The following is a 20,222-nucleotide window of genomic DNA, read 5'->3' as shown; positions in this document are numbered from 1 at the left end:
CACTCCATTTTTATGTGCTGAATACTCATTATTGTGCAGTGATTGTTCTGGGCACAAGGTTAGACTATGTGGGGCTAAAGAATTTGGACTTTTATTCTAGAAACTTTGGAGACTTGGGCCCTCCGAAGAAAGCATCTTTAAGAAGATAGCTAGGTTATAAGACTACATTTTTTTAAAATGTGAAATTAGTGGGAATGGGTAGGGCAGGGGAACGTGGTGGCAGGAAAATGGAGACAACTGTACTTGAACAACAATGAAAAAATGTGAAATTGAATCATGAATAAAATCTAGCTATGTAAGAGCTGCTTCTAAAATATAAGAATACCAAAAAATTAAAAGTAAAAGGACAGAAAAATATATGCTCTGTGAACTAACTAAAAGAGAGCTGGTCTGGCTATGACACAAAATACTCATAAACTCTAAGGCAGAAAGCATTACTAGAGATTAAGAAGGTCACCACAAAACGAAAAAGAAAAGTTCAAATCCAATAAGATATAACTATTTTAAATGTCTAGGCACCTTAATAACAGAGACTCAAAACAGTTAAGGCAAAAATGATCAAGACTACAAGGATAAACATACAAATCCAGAACCGTAGTGGGAGATTATAACATATCTCTATCGATAGTTAATAAAATGAATTAAAAATCAGTAAGATTAGAAAAGATTTGTACAACACAGCAAAAAGTTTAATCTCATGGACATGCATAGAACACTGCACTGCTACAGAATACAAAATCTTCAAATATACCCAGAACAATTATGCAAATTGCCAATACTAGGCTAGAAAACAAGTCTCAGCAAAATAAAGGAGTGCTCTCACAGAGAACATGTTCTCTGACAACAATGCAATAAAGTTGGGCACCAGAAACAAAAAGATAACAGGAAAAACTCTGCTCAGAATTTAAGAAACATATTTCTAACTTATTATTAAAGAAGAAGTATTAATGAAAATTAGAAAACAATAAAATATTATACATAAAAACTGGCATGAGGCAATTAAAACAGTAGAGGGATATTAAAAGTATTAAATGTTTCCATTTTTTATCTTTTTTTCATATTTTCCTCATAGATTTTTTTAATTCTTGTTTATTCTATTATAGTTGGCCCATTGTTTGCCCCTTTGTCCTCCTCCACCCAGGCCACCCCCCACTCCATTGCCCCACTCCCAGAGGCCATCCCCACACCATTGTCCATGTCCGTGGGTCCCTCATACATGGTCTTTGACTAGTCCCTTCCCCTTCTCCCCACCATCCCCCTCAACCCCGGCAGCTGTCAGTCTGTCCCTGTTTCCATGTCTCTAGTTGGTTTTGTTGTTAGTTTATTCTGCTCATTAGAGTTCTTATAGGTAAGATCATATGGTGTTTGTCTTTCACCAACTAGCTCGTATTTTTGAAAAGGGGCCATCTAAAGAATCTATTAAAAGAACGGCAAATTAAATCCAAAGAAAGTAAATGATGAACAACAGAAATTAATGGGAAGAAATGCATACCTCAGGAGATCAACAAAACCAAAATTATTCCTTGAAAAAACATAATTAAAGTGACAAACCTCTGACAAGATTTTCTGAGAGAGGACTTACAAATAAAAACTTGGAATAAGAAAAGGAAACTAACTGCAGATACCAATATTTTTACAAGCTATTATAAATAACTTACAGCAGTCTGAAGTTTTAAAAATATGTGAAGTCATTAAAAATTCATTCAAAATTGACTAAAGAATTATTTGAAAACCTAAAAAGTTACACAACTATTGAAGACATTTTATGGGAAATCCATCTTCCCACAAAGAAAACTTCAGGTCCCAATAGATTTATCAGTAAGTCCTACCAAACATTCTAGGAACAGATAATATCAAATGTTATACAAAATATCCCAGAGACGGGAAAAGAGCAACCCCACCCAATTCATCTGAGAAGACTGACATAAGCTGGGCACTAAATCCTGACAAAGTCTTCAAAAGAAAGCAAAATGAAAGGCTGGCATCTTCCAGGAACATAGCTGTTAACCATCCTCCATAAGCAAAATGTTAAACAACACCTGGCCGTGTAAAAACGGTGACACATAGTGAACAAGATGAGTCTACCTCAGCAATGATTAATATTTGAAAATCAATATAATGTTTCATATCAATATCCCAAGCAAGCTGGGGGGCAAATTAATTATTATGAGTCACCGTATTCACAGAATAAAGAAGAAAAGGCATATATATGAGCATTTCACAGTTGATACAAATTCAGTGTTAATCATACTAAAAACTCTTAAATTTGGAATACAAGAAAATTCCTTTATCTACTAAAAGACATCTACAAACACCTACAGCAAACACAATACTTAAGAACAAAATGTTGAAAACAATCACTTAAAAATCCAAATTAATCCAGTGCTACTAAATCATTGCAGTCCCAGTCAAATTCCCAACAGGCTTCATGTGCCTGTGTGTGATCTGACAAGATAATTATAAAATTTACAAAGAAAACAAAAAAGTAAATCAGCAAAGACATTTTTGGAAAAGATAAAGGCAGGAGGACTTGTCCAACCAGATACCAACTTATTATAAAGCTGGAGTAATGAATAAAATATGATATCGGTATAGAAGTAGACAAGTAAGAACAATGTAACAGAATAGAGGACTCAGAAGCTGAAATCTATACATGTATACATAATTGGCATGTTGGAGAAATGGAATGCCAGATCAAAGCAAACTTTTCAATAAAAGATGCCAAAACAGACTTCTGATAAAGATAGAGGCATAGGAAGACATGGCTCGCCTCTTCACAAAACCACAAAGAAATTACGAAATATAAAATAACTATTGCTCAGAACTGACAGAAATCAAGTTGAATAGAAGTCTGACAACTACAGAATTAAAAAAACCACATCCATCCAGACTGTTAGAAGGGGTGCAGATGTGGAACAGGCTGGTCCCACACCCATGTGGATAAAAACTCAGAAGGAATATCTCAGGAGCAAGGAGTCCCAGCCCACACCAGGTCCCCAGACCAGGGTTCCAGTGCCAGGAAGATAGGTCCCCACAACTTCTGGCTGCAAAAACCAGCAGGGATTGAGTCAATGGAAGGAACTGCTAGAACGCCAAGCAATTCCTTTTAAAGAACCCACACATGGACTCACCTACTCAGACTCACTCCCTGTGGATTCTGGCACCAGGGTGAAGGCTTGAGGGCCACCAGTAGTATGTAAGAGGAGTCTTAGGTGTCTGGCATCAAAAAGAGCTGAAGCTACTGTCCTTTTTCTGGGCCCTCCCCCTACAGATCTGGCAGACTGGTGCCTTATCTAAGAATCCATCCACCTGGCTAACTTTGTTTAACCTGCCCTGGTGATGCCCAGAGACCCCACCCCACCCAACTTACTGGCCCACCCAAGCTGCTTTTCCATATGAATGGATGGTCTTGGCCCAGGCTTCACAACTTCCTAAATCCAGTGGCATACAGGGGGAAATCGAAGTGTCTGGCATCAAGGCAAGAAATGAGGGACAGCTTTCTCTCAGACAGAAAGGGGGGCAGAGCCCATTGTTCCTTTTCTGAGCCCTCCTCCCCCACTTCCCACAGAGCCAAAGAACCAGTAGGTGGGTGCCTTATCTGAGACTCATTAACCTAACACTGTTTGCCCCACCCTGGAGATCCCCTGAGGCTCTGCCCCACCCAACTTTCCAACCCACCCAAGCTGTTAACAGTGGCTTTTCCTTAAGAATGGCTGGTCTTAGCCCAGGCTTGACCACTTCCTAAATCCTCTCAAACAAGCAACAGCTGGCCTCAGTGAGCCCCAGGCCCAGAACTAGCAGCCTGGATTCACAGCTTGGCTTCACCTGGAAATCTCCAAGCCCAGCACAAGGAGCAGCATCTCAGATTGCTTTGTAACTCACTCAGGGTGGCTCCGGGCAAGACACAGGTGGGGGCTGATCTTGGCATGCACCACCTGGGAAACCCACGGGCCAGCACACCCAGTGGACAGCTACAGACCATGTTGGAGCCTGCCCCAGCCTGCCCCTGCACAACTGTTCCTCCACAGAGGGTGGAGTTTCATGGTCAGTGATCACAACCAATCCTTGCAGCTGAGTGGTCTGGGTAAGTCCCTCCCATTGACCTGCAAATAGCAACCAAGGCTCAACTATAAGAGCAGGGTATACTCAGCCCACATGAAAAGTGTACCCTGAGTACCCAGCTTGGGTGATAGGGGAGGCTGTGCCACTGGATCCTACAGGACACCCACTACATGAGACCATATTACCGAAACAGGGAGTCAAAGCATCTCTACCTAATATGTGGAAACACAGGGAGTCTGCTGATATGAGGAGACAAAGAAACATGGCCCAAATGAAAGAACAGATCAAAACTCCAGAGAAAGAACTAAACAAATGGAGATAAGCAATGTATCAGAGGTAGAGTTCAAAGCACTGGTTATAAGGATGCTCAAGGAACTTAGTGAGGACCTCAACAGCATAAAAAAGATCCAGTCAGAAATGAAGGATAAAAAAAAAAAAAAAAGAAATGAAGGATACACTAGTTGAAATAAAGAACAATTTCCAGGGAAACAACAGTACAGTGGATGAGGCCAAGAATCAAACCAATGATTTGGAACATAAGGAGGCAAAACCACCAATCAGAACAAGAAGAAGAAAAAGAATGGAAAAATACCAAGGATATTGTAAGCAGCTTCTGGGACAACTTCAAGCGTTCCAACATTCACATCATAGGTGTGCCAGAAGGAGAAGAGAAAGAGCAAGAATTGGAAATCTATTTGAAAAAGTAATGAAAGAAAACTTCCCTAACTTGGGGAAGGAAATAGACATGCAAATCCAGGAAGCACAGAGTCCCAAACAAGATGGATGTGTGTATACATAAAGCATGTATAATCAATCATATCACAAAATTCAGGGCTACTCACATCAACATGGAGGCATCTGATATACATGTCACACACAAAAGTTAATTCACACAAAATGTATATTAGGTTCCCAGTTATGTAAAATTAAAAAGCTAGCAAAACTGTACATTGCACTCATTAGAGATACATCAACAGTAAAAACAAAGAAAAACAAGAGATGGGTAACAATGCTCAGGGCAGTGGTTATATTTGGTGAAGGGAGAAAAAGATTTAATGGGGGCTTTGAGGATATGAAAATCTATTTCTTAAGTTGGGGATGTTCATTTAATTTTCATTCTTCAAACTTAACATTTTACACATTTTATAGGTATGTTATATACCTTAATAGAGAAGAAAAATATGTAAATATGTTAAGTGACATTCAAAATAAGTGCTAATAAGAACAAAGAACAACCCCAGCTGGCGTGGCTCAATGGATTGAGCGCACACCTATGAGCTGAGGGGGTCACGGGTTCAATTCCCAGTGGGGACACATGCCTGGGTTGTGTGCCAGGTCCAGGTGAGGGGCCTGGGGTGGGGGGGGGGGGGGGGGGGGGACAGCCACACAGTGATGTTTCTCTCCCTCTCTTTCTCCTTCCCTACCCCTCTCTCTGAAAATAAATAAAATCTTTAAAAAAAAAGAATGAAGTATAGAATGGCACAGAATGCTATAATTTGGAAAAAGACAGAGGAAAATGCAGGTGAAAGAGATACAGGCTCGTTTATGCACAGAAATCAGTGATCTCTATGAGGATGGATTGGGTAGAGGAGGTTAACGATGGTCATCTACTGCCTATCCAAATAATTTCAAAATAAGAAATGTTTGTGGAGTAAATAAATCTCAGTCATAACCATCTGTACCATGTGCTTGGCATAGTGTCAGTACTTCACGTGCATGGTCTCATTTACTCCTCACCAGAACCTTACTAGGAAAGCATTATTGACTCCATTTTGGGGATGAGAAAACTGAGGCTGAGAGGGCACAGGTGACCCGCCCAGTTAGTGATGGAAACCAGAGAGGACCATACAAAAGCACAGTTCAGGAACTCTGGAACCCCCAGTCAGTGAGAAATGTGAGTGAACAATGAAATTATGATCCCGGCCCCTTATCTGCAATTCTCAAGTCTTTTTTCTGAAAACCAAATTTTTTAAGTTTTAAAACTCGATGTGATCTAAGATCAGGCTATTTAAGGTTGTTCTTCATCCCTTTTGGTGTAAATAAACAACATATTTAGCTAAGAAAATATCAATGTATTTGATCACAGACGCTGCTCCAAGCCCTGCTGAATTTATGACAGAACATAGAATATATGCACTACAACACCTGCCGATAACCGGAGAAATTCAGGATTCTTAACAAAAGTTGCCTCAGGGCTTTAAAATAAGGAGCTGAGTACTTGTAGAAGGACGTTCGGTACACAGAATGGAGAGGAGCACAAAGTACGGCGAGAGTAACTGAGGGGTGGTCGGCGAAGGCCTATTTTACGTATTCAGTTCAGATATATTTTGTGTTTTGCTTTTTCACCTAATGTGCTACAAGTATTTATTTCACCTAATATTACGATTTTAAAACGTCTCTGTGAGAGGGACGAGGTTCTGGTCTATTGGCCTCTACTGTCCCTCTCTAGGCCACAGTTCCCCCATCAGGAAATGAGAAACCCCCGGGGCCCCGCACCCCCCGCGCCACACCCCGCACAGCGCGCGGGCCGACCGCAGGCCCGACCCAGCCTCCGGTCAACCCTCGCCTCTCTGGACCGCCCTCGCCCTTCCCCCGTCAGCCTGGCCAGCGCGACCGAATTACCCACCGCGACGCCCAAGCGCAGGCCACACCGCCGGAGGAGTCCGCAGAGGAGCGGCATCAGCTCCTCCTTCCGGGCGGAGCGAACGTAGATGCAGCGCTCCCATTGATGGTTGGAAGAACTCGTCCCGCCTTTTGGGAAACGCACTTCCTGTTCTCCCGCCCACCCCGTTGTCTTGGTGCCACAGGACGCGTCAGTCAGGTCCGGACCTTCGCGTTCCCCTCACCTGTCTCCGAACGACAGGCGAAAAAGACAGCCTCGGGTCGGCCTGCGCATCTCGCCCTCCGCGTCCCGCCTAGCAGTGACAGCCCGCGATTCAAAAAGAGGAAAAGAAGGAATGCAGAGTGCCCCAGCCCCGTGGCCGCGATTCGGTGGACACAAGCTCTTGTCCTGTCCCGGGCCTCAGTTTCCCCATCTATAGAACCGGTAGTGTGAGCTCATGGCCAAGAATGAGGACTCTGTGGTCCCAAATAGAATCCTGGCTCTGTCCTTTACTAGTAGCCGGATCTTGGGCAAGTCACTGAGCGGCGCTGAGCCTGTTTCTTCTGTAAAATGGGGTGAATAATGTGTTTATGAGGTTTACGAGAGAACACTCATGGACGGAAATGCTGATTGAATGGTAGCTGCTGTCCTGCCTGGGGATTGTTGTGAGAAGTAAATGCAGTTGTTAACAGAAGTCAGTGGGTGGACTATTTTGAGTCCCCGGGCTACAAAGGTTTGTATTCCAGTCCCTGGTCTGAGACCCAAAGACCTACAAAGGTTTGTATTCCAGTCCCTGGTCTGAGACCCAAAGACCGGTCACAGTTCAGCAGGGGAAACGGGTTGCTAATATGGAACAGCGAGAAGTGCAAGTACCTATCTCTGTGGCGATGGCTTCAAACCCCTACTTGACGAATTACCACTTCTGTCCTGTGACCTTGACCTTGTACAGCTTCAGAACTTCCTAGGACCTAGTTTCCTGATCTGCCGAGTGAAAAAAGCAATAGAGTGTAGTGGTTAAAACCTTGAACTCCGGAGCTGGACCACCTGGATTTAAATCGTGGTTCTTTTGGGTTTTTTTTTTAAAAGATTTATTTATTTATTTATCTTTAGAAGGGAAGGGAAGGAGGGGGAAAAGAAGTATCAATGTATGGTTGCCTCTCGTGAGTCCCCTGCTGGGAACTGGCCTGCAACCCAGGCATGTGCCCTGACTGGGAATCGAACTGGGATCCTCTGGTTCACAGGCCTGTGCTCAATCCACTGAGCTACACCAGCCAGGGCATAAAACCTGGTTCTTAAATTAAGTATCTATGTGACCCAGGACAAAGTACTGAAGCTGTCCCTTGTAGTCTGCTCATCTATAAAGCAGGGGTAATACTAGCACTTTGTTGGTAATATTGTTGTGAAGATTAAATGAGTTCATTCATGCAAACCACTTAGAAGAGTGTCTCACACATACATGCCCTTGATAAGTGTGAGCTACCATTGCTAATAAAGTGCCTTATAAACTGCCTTGGGGAAGTTAAATAATAGAACAACCCTAAGGAGGACCATCTGTGTTTTGTTTGCCATGCACAATTTGGAATATGTTTCAATTCATCATATTAAAAGTGAGGGGTTTCACATAAAACTTTGGCGTATCTGACAGCTCTTGATAAATGGGGTAATGTAGGGACAATTAGGTCACACTCGCTCAGAGCTTAGTAGAAACTCTATCCCTTTGTGATGAAATATGTGCTTTCCTGGTGTATAAAGAAATAAAAATGGGGGATCGTGAATAAAAAAAACACTTGGAACCCTGACAGATCTGGATCAAAGGGCCAAGAAAGAAGTAGAAAGAGGACAAAGGGATTCAAGACTGAGTGGTGTCAGAGGGAGAGAAGTAGGAGAAAGTTTTGAGAAGCAGGGTGTGGTCAGGACTGTCAGTGCTCTGAAGAGGCCAGGAAAGATGCCACACAAATTGAGAATTGAATGGTCAATAAGAGCCCATAGAGAGGGGCAAAAGCTACCTCAGCCTCCAAGAGGAGTTAATGTATGGAGGCTGAGGGAGTGCTGGTTACTTTTAGGAAGGATAGTGTTTGGGAAGGGGAGACTCTGGAGCAGAGGAAATAATCAATAGATAAAAACGGGGAAGACAGGAGAGGATGGGGTCAAAGGCATATGGAGACAGGACTACCCTTACCCTAAAGAGGAAGAGAGACACTTCCAAAACAGGAGGAAAGGAGGTGGAAAAGACTAGATGAAGGCTCACACATGATATTTTCTACTTTCTCCATAAAGTAGCAAACTATCATTCTGCTGAATAAAGGAGCTGGGGAGATGCTGGGGATTTGAAAGAGATCAAAAAGTTTGAAACAGATGCTGAAGGAAATGCAAAAGTGAGATTCCAACTAAGGTTGGAAGACAAATATAGAGAGAAGACAGTCACTTACCTAATTTCCCCCACAATCTCCCATCTCTATCCCAGGGGCCTCAGAGCAGAAGCTCAATGTGGATTCAACAGGATTAGGTCTTGATTGGGCGTATGCAGCTGTCTCTAGAAGGCAAAGCCACTGGACAACATAGGCAGGTAGAGATAGGGAGGGGAAATGCAGAGAAATTAGCAGGGAGGGTCACAGCAACCGAAGGTCTCAGTGAGGTGCAGTGGGTTCAGGAAGAGAAAGTAGTAAGTGAAGACTGGAATTGGTGATGAGGGAGCAACCCACTATAAGGTGACTGACTGTCCAGTCTCAGCAAGACTCCACCCTCAGAAGAAAACCCAATCTCCAGGTGGCTCAGTGAGATTCTATTTGAACCTTTGGTGTGCCAGACATTGGATTGTCCGCTACAAATCAACACTGACAGTTCAAATGTTCTTCTGAAAGTTGACCCTAAAAGGAACAAGAGCTACATGGACATATATTTTTTGTACATAGGGAGGTCAGCTGAGGTCTTGGTTAGAGAGGAAGCTTGGGACCAAATAATAGGCCAGGGGACTCAGTCTTTCGCCTGAAGATCATTGAAGTTCAGGGAGGAAGTGATGAGATCAGACTGTATTTTAGAAAAAGAACATCGGCATATCTGTTCTTTTCAAACATACTTGAAACATTTACAGAAATTGACTATGTCCTGGCCACAAAGGAAGCCTCAATAAATTCTGAAGAATTATAGATCATGCTCATGAACCGCAAGGGGGTAAAATTAAAAATCAACAAGAAGGAGCCCAAAAGAACCCCATGCAATTCATAGAATATACCTTAAATTAGTAATTGCAGTTACTTCTGAGGAGGGGCCAGCAAGACAGGATATTTGTTTATCTTGTACATCTATGACTTAAATAAAAATAAAATTTAAAATTATAAGCATATGTTCTAGTTTTATTTCTTAAGCTGGATATTCATTATATTTTTACACTTTTTATATGTGAACAGGTTTTATGATAAATTTTTAAAAGAAAAAGAGTATGCATGCTCACTGGTGTGGCTCAGTTGGTTGGGCATCATTGCGCAGAATGGAAGGCAGTGGGTTTGATTCCCAGTCAGGCACACATCTGGCTTGCAGGTTCAGTTCCCAGTCAGGGTGAGTATGAGAGGCAACCAATGTTTCTCTCTCACATCAATGTTTCTCTTCCTCTCTCTCTCTCCTTTCCATCCCTTCTAAAAAATAAATAAATAAACTCTTTTTTTAAGAAAAAGAATATGCATTTAGAAACTAAAAAATACATATAGCTTAAAAAGAAAATCAATATGGAAATAAAATATTTAGAAGTGAATAACAATAAAAGCTTTGCATAATAAAACCTGTAGGATCCAACTAAAAGAGTAATTAGAATGGATTTATAACCTTCAGTTTACTTATTATAAAACAATATAGAAGCCCAAAATTTAATTTTGTGTTAAGAGGTAAAAAAAAAAAAAACCAAGAGAAAAACAGAGAAAGGAAATAATAATAAAAGGCAAAAATGAGTAAAACAAGAAAATAAAGAAAATAAAGCTGATTATGGAAACCATATACTTATTTTATTTATTATATCTTCAGTTTGATCCAGAGGAGTTGATAGGTATGTGCTGGTGGAGCAGAGAGGGACAATGATTCCCCTCTACTCATTCCTCATCTGAGAGGGATGGTGACAAGCCCAAAGGTCACCCTTAAAAACAATTCTTATAAAGTCCAGGGGAGGCTCAGACTCTGGATGGAGAAATAGGCACACTGCTAGAAGCAGTATAGACTGTGCATTGTTTCTAGTTGGCGGTGTGGCTATGCTCTTCAAGAGCCTGGACATATGTTACTTGACCTGGTGATTTCACTGCTGGGAATCACTGTCTGCAGAAATGATCAGAGATGCTCACAAAGGTAAGTGTGCAAAGATGTGCATCATAGCCTTGATTCTTTCAGGGGAAAAAAATGCAAAAGCTCAAATGTCTCTAAATACTCACAAAGGAAAATGGTTGAAATAAGTAAAAACTCTGCAGAATCTTATGTAGACTGAATATCATGTTTTGAAAGAATACCTGAGGTCAGAAGAAAAAACATAACACAGTATCTTAAGAGAGAGAAAACTAGAAGAATATACAAGGTCTATTCAGAAGGTCTCCAGCCATGTAATATGAAAAAGAGACATTTATTGAAGAAGACACAAGAAACAAGAAACATTGTACAAAGGATAAAGATGCCTCAGTCCCCTTCAAAGTAGGCACCTTGGGACCTTGCACAGTTCTCCCAATAACCGTTCCTGACTGTATTTTCCTGAATGTCATCAATGGTCTGAAATCTCTTTCTTATCAAGGGTGATTTTAGTTTTGGGAAAAGCCAGAAGTTGCAGGGTGCCACATCTGTTTCTCAAAGGTACTCTGCACAAGACATGATGCATGAGCAGCTTGCTGAATCATCCAAATAGTTTCCATGGAAGAATGTTCAAGCCTAATGCAAAATTTGATGCTGATTCATTGCTCTACTCACTCAGTCATTTTGAATGGGACAGCCACACAGTACATATGCTTACTCAGTGGAGTCTGCTGCCCTCACTGACTAGTACAGTGACATTGTCATTGTTTTCACATGGGCACATTGTTTCCAATCCACTCTCCTTGGCTGCCAGGTTACATTGATGCCACATAAAACTATTCTTGTTATATTAATGATGGCTGGAATTTTTCCAAGTGGGACTCATATACCAAAATATTATTGATGGATATTCCTGATTAGAGGAATTATAGGTAAAATTTTTTCTTATTACCTTTTTATGTTTTCCAGCTATCTCCAGAAACATGTCTTATTTTATAATCATAAGACTATTTTTTTTTTTGCCTTTGGCTTGTGTAACTCAGTGGATTCAGTGGGGGCTGTGAACCAAAGGGTCGCCAGTTCAATTCCCAGTCAAGGCACATGCCTGGGTTGTGAGCCAGGTCCCCATTGGGACCACATGACCACACATTGATGTTTCTTTTCCTCTCTTTCTCCCTTTCCTTCTCTCTAAAAATAAACAAATAAAATCCTTTTTTAAAAGAAATATTATTTTTAAAATAAATTGACTCTATGTGATCATAAAGATTTTAGATATAATGAAATTGATGCTATATAAAATTGGGATACACTTAGAGTTATATTTATCCAGCATCATCAGAGAATTGTTATACATTAGTAAAGTTTCTATATAACTAGAGTATCCCTTTAAGCACCAACATTTTCAAAAGTTTTTCTATTTTCTGTATTAATAATCCTAAAACATATACTTATTTGCTGTCTGAAACAATGAGTTGATGAGTACAGAGATGTCTTCGGGGACAATTCTAAATTTCAGGCTTCATGCCTTTATCCCAAGGTTATGATAAGTTTTTCATCTTTTATTATAGCATCAGCTTTTCATAGTATTTTCATCTTTATCTCCTCCATCAAGCTACCAGCAGTCTACTCTCTTCTTATCATTGCCTTCTATTAACAACCCCTGGCCTGAGCAAATAAATAGCCAGTCTTGTTGGAAAAAATGGGCAAAAAAATAAATAAAGCTAAATATCAGTAAAACATTTTTTACTACACATTTTGGTGTATAGAATTTGTTATACCTTTCTCGCTTTTCAGGGCTTTGTTTTGCCTGCTTTTGTGTTCCTGACTAGTTTCTAAAGAGACAGTGAAGTTACCAGAGAAGTAGTTTTTTTTTTTTTAAATAATTACCTTATATATTTTTTTAAGATTTTATTTATTTATTTATCTTTAGAAGGGAAGGAGAGAGGGAGAGAAACATCAATGTATGGTTGCCTTTTGTGCATTCCCTGCTGGGAGTTGGCCTGCAACCCAGGCATGTGCCCTGACTGGGAATCGAACCGCGATCCTCTGGTTCACAGGCCTGTGCTCAATCCACTGAGCTATGCCAGCCAGGGCAGAGAAGTAGTTTTGAGATAAGATAAAAGGTGGTGGCCACATCCTAATAGACTCAGGGAAAACCAACCAGCAGTTAAATTCAGGGCAACTTAATTACACCCAAATTCAGTGTGGTCCTCAGTGGGCCTGTCAGGAGCCCTTGACTTGCAGCGGTGATTCTTATCACACAAGGAGCATCCACACCTGCTCTTCCAAGGGTGCTCTGTGTGGGGGTCAGCAGCACCAGGTGAGTCCGAAGCCCCACCCTGACCTCCTGCAGCAGAATCTGCATTTTAACAAGATCCCCAGGTGAATCATGTGCACAAATCCGTTTGAAAAGCCCTGATCTAGAACACACTTAAATTTATTCACATATCTGATGTCCCATGACCTTCAAGATTATTCCAACAAAGACATTGTCTCTCTCTCTCTTTCACTGGGAGCAGGCTGTAAATCATTTTCACTTTATACGTATTTTTTTTCAATGGACAAAAGTGAAGGATTCCTTCTTCTCTATGGCTCTTCTTCACTAGTCCATCAGATTCATAAAACACTTTTTTTTACTGATTTGAAATTTATTAATTTCTTCAGGAACAATGGGTAAATACTTCCAAATTGCTGCTTCTTCATGTATCTGCAATGCAATGTTAAATGTTGGGAATGGGAGTGGGGTGGGACAAGACGAGGAAAAACTGAACACCCTACATGTAGTGTCTGTCAGGAGTTAAGAGCTCATTGAATTTTGCTGCTGTTTGGATGTTTCAAAAGTATTTTACCTTTGGCATTCAATAAAGTTTTTGAAGTTATGACAACTGGTTATACTATGATTGAAAACCAATATATGCCACCATCATCATAAAAACAGATGTACAATCATATTTTAGGATCTCTTTTAATCAATGCTTAGTTGAAAATGGATAAGAAACCAAGGTTGAAAAGGAAGTATCTATCTAGTTGGCTCCTCAAAAATTTTTTGGCATTCCATTTTTGCATTCATCCTAACGAATAATTATCAAGAGTCTTACAGTGTGATAGGATGCAAAGATAAACCTTAATTGTCCCAATAGTCAGGTCTCACCTGCTAATGAAAAAATAAGAGAGACGCACGTTAGGAAGTGCAGTAAGAAGAAACGGCTAAGTGCTGCTAGAGTTGATCAGTTAAGCAATTTTAGGTGCAAAAAACTAACACTGGGTAATTTAAGCAAAAAAAAAAAGCTTATTGAAAGAGTATTGGGTATGTTATTCAGGACAGGTCAGGTTACGGTGCTGTAATAAACACCCTCCAAATCGTTGTTTCTAGGCCACGCTACATACCCATCGCAGGTGGGTCTGCAGAGGCTCCGCTCTGCACTCACTCGGGGACTCAGCCCACAGAGGATCCATGTCACCTGAAAACCTGGAGCATGAAGCCTCCTCGATGACCATGCAGGGGTCTCTAGAGACTGGAGGTTTGCACGGGGGATTTTTACAGCCTCAGCCTGAAGATGACGTGTGTTATTTCCATTCTAATATCATCTGTCAGAACTAGTCACATGGTCTACCTTAATTGTAGGTGACTGGGAAATGTAAACTTAACTTGGTGAACTTAACTACCTCTGTGTCAGGGGCCTTCAGAGACTCAAAGGAGAAGGTGAAGAGTCAGTCTTGCCCTGAACTGGGATCAGAGCAGTGTGGGACGCCTGGCCAGCAGGAGCTCCCGGCTGTTGTCTGTTATCAGCTCTGTCACCCATATCGGGATCTGCCCTGGAGGGAGACAGCAGCTGATTGGCCCAGCCAGGTTTTTTGTCCCACCCAGGACAGAGGTCAGTGGACAACATGATAGACAGTTCCACCAAAAAAGGGAAGGGATCATTTATCCACACGAAACTGGTATGCTGCTATCGGTGGGCAAAAACACATACATGCCTCAGAGCTGGGCAAAATACCCAAGTGCTGAGAGTTGACATAATCAAGAGGGTTTTTCAGAAGAGGTAGCACTCAAGAAGGTCCCTGAAGGATGGGTAAACTTGATGAGAAGGAAAGCCAGGCGAAGCTGAAAGGGCAATGTGAGAAAGTGTGGATGCAGGAGGGCGGCGGTCATCCCCAGGAAAGAGAGGAGTGGCTGGCTTTAACTAGGGATGATTTTTAGTTACTTTTTCACCCCAGCTTACCCTGCTTCTCTTTGCTCCACGAGCTGTGAGCTCAGGGGACCAGGTGGGTAAGGGCTGGTCGGAATGGCTCCAACTCTGTCAGGAGTCTGGGGCCTTGGTCTTCTGTGCTGGCTGAGGCTCTCAGGTCTCCTTGTGGCCTCTCCTGTGGTCAGGTTACACTTCCCCACCCCACGGCAGTCTTAGTGCAGATGGATTGCCTACCTGCTGACTTAGGGCTCCTGAGGGTGAACAAGCAGAACCTTCTAGGTCACAGTGGCCCAGACTGGCCCAGCATCCTGTCCTTCGCATTCTAGGAGTTCAGCTGTTTCACAGGCCCAGTGCAGATTCTGGGGTGGAGGGAAGCGCTGCACAAGTGTGGACCCTGGGAGATGGGGTTCATTCTCGGCCATCTTTGGAGACCAGCTACCATGGAGGACATTCTTGCACCTGGCCTGCCTAGGCTGCACAGGAGGTATGTGGTGAGAGGTGGTAAGCAGGGTAATGTTGGAGGAAAAATAAGTGGAGAACTAGGTTGTACAGGTCTTAAATGCCAGCTAAAATGTTTAAACATCTAAAACATAAACATTTTATGTACGTTGGTGATGTTACTGGGGCCTGGAGGAAGTGAGCGGAGGTCTTTCTCTCCATGGGCCCCTTTCCAGATCCCCCTGCGTGTCCTCTTGGAATCCCGTCGCCACCCTTTGCTGCAGAGGAGCCAGGGAGAGTGCGACTCTGTTGAAAGGTCAGGATTGCTGTTACTGGCCTCAGTCAACCAGGCTTAGTCTGTAGGCAGGGCCATGCAGCCTGGATGGCGAGGGAGGAAGGAAGGGTACAATGGGGCTGGGTGTGTTACGGAACAAGGGTCCAGGCGGGGGGGGGGGGGGGGGGANAACTGCTTCAGAAAACAGGGGCCCCTCCCAAGGACAGTATACTAATATCTATTAGGCTCTTCTGTCCGCCGCCAATTGGAAAGACATCTCTCAATGCCAGAGATTTGTGAAAAGGAAACAAAATGTTTATTTAATGCTATTCAGGCCTAATGCCTTCCTTAAAATATTAAAGTCGTTAAGGGTATACATCTACACACACACACACACACACACAGCGCTCCCTTCTCCCTTGTCCCAACTCCGGGTATCGTAAATCAGGAAAAGAGCACACGTCCATTTTTCAGGTCGCTGGCACTTGAGCTGTGTCGTCTGTCTAGGCAGGATCTCCAACTAATCCAAAGTCATGCGGCACCTTTCACTGGCAAGAGTTCTTTGTACCAAGTTCCAGTCAAAGTCTCTCCTGCTTTCCAGGCCACTCAGCCAAAAGGGGCACCTCAGAGCCGCGTGGGCCTCTTCTACCAAAGCCACACTCCACCAAAAGCGTGCATCTTTCTTCTTCACCTGGCCGCAGGGATCTCCATTCTGGTAAAGCTGCGTGGTCTTCCCTTTCACCTGGCCAAGAGGGAGTCTGCACTCTGCTGAAACCGCGTGGCTCTCCCTCCTAATGACTACAGGGGTCTACATCTTTCCAAAACAGCGTGGCTCTCCCCCTCACCTGGCCAAGAGGGGGTCTTCACTCTGCTAAAGCCACATGCCTCTCCTGCAGGCACTATCTCAGAGAAGCCGCCTCAGTTCCAGCCTGGGTAGCCGCCACTCACTTCTCCCTGGCCCAAAACTTGGCCACAGCTATTTAACATATCTCTGAAACCAGTTAAAGGTTATAGATAGGTTAAATGACCATTCCAGAGGTTAGCTGCAAAACTGTTGCTATGCAAAACAGCTCTCAATGGCCCTGCCTCATTCGTCCCTTCCCCCAACTGACACCTTGGGGGAGGGGGGGAAGGACATCTTAATAATATTTCCTCCAATATTCCTATACACTTTGAGTTCTGGACACCATTCCAAATCTTTTCTGCCCCCCCCCCTTGGCTGCACCCTGTATCAGGTGGGCTCTACACAGAGGCTGCCACCAGCAGCAGGAAGCAGGGAAGGATGTCACTGTAGTGTGGGTGAGAGGGGTGAGGGCCTGGACCAGGGCAGAAGCAACGGGAGCGGGAAATAGGCGAGATGTGAAAACAAAGGCAGACGTGGAGTGGACAGACCATGACGGCTCATGAGAGAGAGGAAGGGAAAGAGGGAGAATGAGAAACAGACAGAGGGAAGTCAAAGATGACGACATCGTTTCCAATTTGCTTAATTGGATAGCAACACCACTGACTGGAGCTGAGAACATAGAGAGAAGGAGGTTGGAGAAAGATGAAGACTGAGGCCTTAGGCCTTCGGAGTTTGAGGGGTCTCAGAGGTAGCTGGGGAGATGCCCACAAGGCATGGTGGTCAAACACTGTACGTGGGACCACTGGACCATGGGCAGAGACGAGGGGCTGTGAGCACAGAGCTGCAGTCAAAGCCATGCTGTCAAATGACGCCTCTGCTTGCACAGGATCCGAAAGCATGTGCGTCCCCATTGACACACGGCTTTCTTCTGGGAGGAGGGACCGGGCAGGGGGTAGGTCTGAGGAAATGTCCACTAACCTCATTAGGCACACAGGCTGAAGCCTTGCATGTGGGCACGTGCCCAACGGGAAAATCTTAAGGGTACAAATGAGCTGAACACAGGGAGAGTGCTGGAGAAACAAGGAGGACATGGGCGACAGTTCCACTTAGCAGACAGGCTGAAAAGTCAGAGAAGAAAGTGCTCAGAGAGTTGGCACCAAGTCCCATAAATCAACGCAGGAGTCGTTCCTCGGAGAAGGAGCGGCTGCTGGGGAGGGGGAGACTGGGTGAGGGCCAGAAAAGAAGGCCTGTGTGTTCAGGGAAGCTGCCATCACTGACCCTAGAAAGTGCTAAGTGTGGGGATGGAATGCGGTCAGACTCACAGAAACGCGGGACGCCAGGAGAGAACACAGCAGCTAAAGAGAGTACTGGGGCACGGAGATGATATTTCTTAGCTACACGCAACCAATCATATTCTTAAATATATTATCCCACCACTCCTCACTTTTTAGCTACTTTTTGACCTGCCATAGGACCAACAAACCAAGAAGTATAAATTTAAGTACTACATGAACCTGCATGAGGTATGCACCGGTTATTCCTGCAACATCCTGCATCACCACAGGACCGGTAGTTGTTGTGGTAAAAATATGTTGTGCATTTGTCTTTCCCACGAAATTTTTTCTAGCCACAAAATTAACCAGAAACCAGAGAAACATAACCCCCTCCCCCTTTTTCTCAGCAACAAAAAGGCAGAGTCTCCAATACAAGACAATGAATAACAGATCAAAACTAAGTTAGAAATACTAGTGAAACCAGGCTAGATAACCTGTAATGATTTCTTTGCCAGTAAACAGCAGATTGAATCCAAGGTTGTAATTTAGATTGTGGGATGCCCCATATTAGGTGAGCAAGGCTGTGGGATAAGACTAAGCAAAAACAAAGTCCAAGGATTTGTGGGTGAGTTCTTTCTCCCTTCTTTTTCCACTTTCTTTTGCCACATATTCACCCACTTTCCTGCAGGCAGACTGCAAAACTACCCATGAGGCCAACACATGTATTAGTGGATATTACCCATCTGTAACCTCAATGAGCTCTTTTACTAATGGAAGTCTGGATAGGGGAGTAAGGGCTGAAGAATATGGGGCACTCATCAAAAGCCCACTTACATGGGCCTCAGGAGTTCAAGATTTCCATCCTGACACTGCCACTTTCTTTCAAGAGTTACTGAGTATAATATTCTATTATAGTATATTCAATGAAATATTTTCAGCTGCTGATACTACTTAGAATACCCAACTAAAAGTGGCCTTTATAATAAGGACATTTCAGATGCAACTTAAAAAAAGTGTTCTAAGGTAGAAGGTCCCAGAGTTGGCACAGCAGCTCAACATTGTAGTAGAGGGCCCTGACCCTTCCCTCTTTCTGCTCTGACATCTTCAGCACATTGACTTTTATCCTTAGCTCTGCCCCCATGGTCACAAGATGGCTGCCATGGCTCCAGGCATCACCTCTCCAGAGTCTCTTCTCTCTCTGTCTTTTATCAGAGAAGAAAGTCTTTCCTAGAAGACTTTGCACACTTCCATTCAAGTCCCATGGCCCAAGATTGGATCACATGCCCATGCCCTACCTGCAAGCAAGGATGGAGAGGTGAGTGCTTTGCGTTTTCAGCCTCTGTAGCACAAGAAAGGAGTTGGAATGACTGTTGGGTAGGCAACCAAACATCCACTACAGGTAATGATATTGCGAACAGAAAGTAATGATAGTGGCTTATATTCACTGAGCTATCGGAACATGGCAGACCGTGTTTCAAGGGAATAGCATGCATTGCTCCGTTTCATCCCAACCTCACTACTACAAGACGAGTATTTTGCAGGCAAGGAAGCCGAGGCTCAGAGAGGTTTCAAATTGTGTGAAATTTTCAAATTTTCAAATTTTCTCTATGACCACAGTTAGAAAGCCCACTCTCAGCCATTTGGAGACCCAGGTCAGGGAGACAGTCCTTGACCTCAAAAGACCCAGAGTTCCGAGGAAGGCCTGGGGGCAGGGGGAATAAATCAGTGCTAAATAGTGAGGTAAGTGCTATATCGATGTGTAACAGGGTGTGTGCTAGTAAGTGACCCGCTGGCTCAGCACCCCCTGCCCCTCCCCTTGGCAAGTGACACGCACATTGTTCTTCCAGTGAAAGGTCCCAGGGGCCTCAGGAGGGAGAGAGCTCCCCAAACTGGGAGGAGGGGTGCAAGCATTTTTGGTTTGTGTGGCAATGCAGTGCTGCCTCATGGTACCCAGGAAGGTGACAGGACCCCACCTGGGAACGACTGGGAAGGTGGGAATGACTGTGCGAAGCTCTGAGAAGAGGCTTCAGCCAGCACTGCCTAGACACTCGTGCCCAAGCTGGGAGGGAGCAGTGAGGACACCTACCCACTAGGGGTGGGCAGAGGCGGACCACAGCTGCTCGGATCAGAGCCCAGAGGGCTCTCTGTAAGTGTCTGCGCTGCACTGGCGCCTCCCCCCTCCCTTTCACCCTGGAGGCAGGGAGGGACTCCAGCAACCACTGAGGTAATTTATTGCACTCTGGGGCATTAGACTTCATTTTATTTGGAACAACAAGTT

General features: G+C 43.6%; 1 protein-coding gene across 2 annotated transcripts in view; it reads right to left on the bottom strand.

Moving 5' to 3' along the window:
* Window positions 1-6,771, bottom strand: part of NSMCE1 (NSE1 component of SMC5/6 complex) — a 41,712-nt gene extending 34,941 nt beyond the window's left edge. For both annotated transcript variants that reach the window (XM_037070886.1, XM_037070887.1), the window contains exon 1: window positions 6,689-6,771. The gene's annotated coding sequence lies outside the window, so the exon portion shown is untranslated. The remainder of the gene's footprint in view (window positions 1-6,688) is intronic.
* Between the last annotated feature and the right edge of the window lie 13,451 nt (window positions 6,772-20,222).

The sequence above is a fragment of the Sturnira hondurensis genome, unplaced genomic scaffold (genome assembly GCF_014824575.4).
Source record: "Sturnira hondurensis isolate 20B ecotype Veracruz unplaced genomic scaffold, ASM1482457v3 Scaffold0019070, whole genome shotgun sequence".
NCBI classification, from domain to species: Eukaryota; Metazoa; Chordata; class Mammalia; order Chiroptera; family Phyllostomidae; genus Sturnira; species Sturnira hondurensis.
This window is presented reverse-complemented; position numbering and strand designations above follow the sequence as displayed.